Genomic DNA, 247 nt, shown 5'->3' on the forward strand with positions numbered 1-247 from the left:
AAATCTGTCGAGTGACGCAGTGCTTTTCATTAAGGGTTAAGAGCTTTTGCACAAGCAGCTTAGAAAATGTCTACTATATTACTGGACTCCAAGAAATCCTGAACCTTAAAATCCTATTTTAAGACTTAGTACTGCTCTGTTCCTTGATCCAGGCTTTGGACCAGACCTGCAAGTACTGCTCTGAGCAGGGAATCATTTTTCCCAGGGTGGACTTGAGTGAAGAAGACAGGAAACACCTGAAGGAGTG

The sequence above is a fragment of the Catharus ustulatus genome, chromosome 6 (assembly GCF_009819885.2).
Source record: "Catharus ustulatus isolate bCatUst1 chromosome 6, bCatUst1.pri.v2, whole genome shotgun sequence".
In the NCBI taxonomy this organism is placed as follows: Eukaryota; Metazoa; Chordata; class Aves; order Passeriformes; family Turdidae; genus Catharus; species Catharus ustulatus.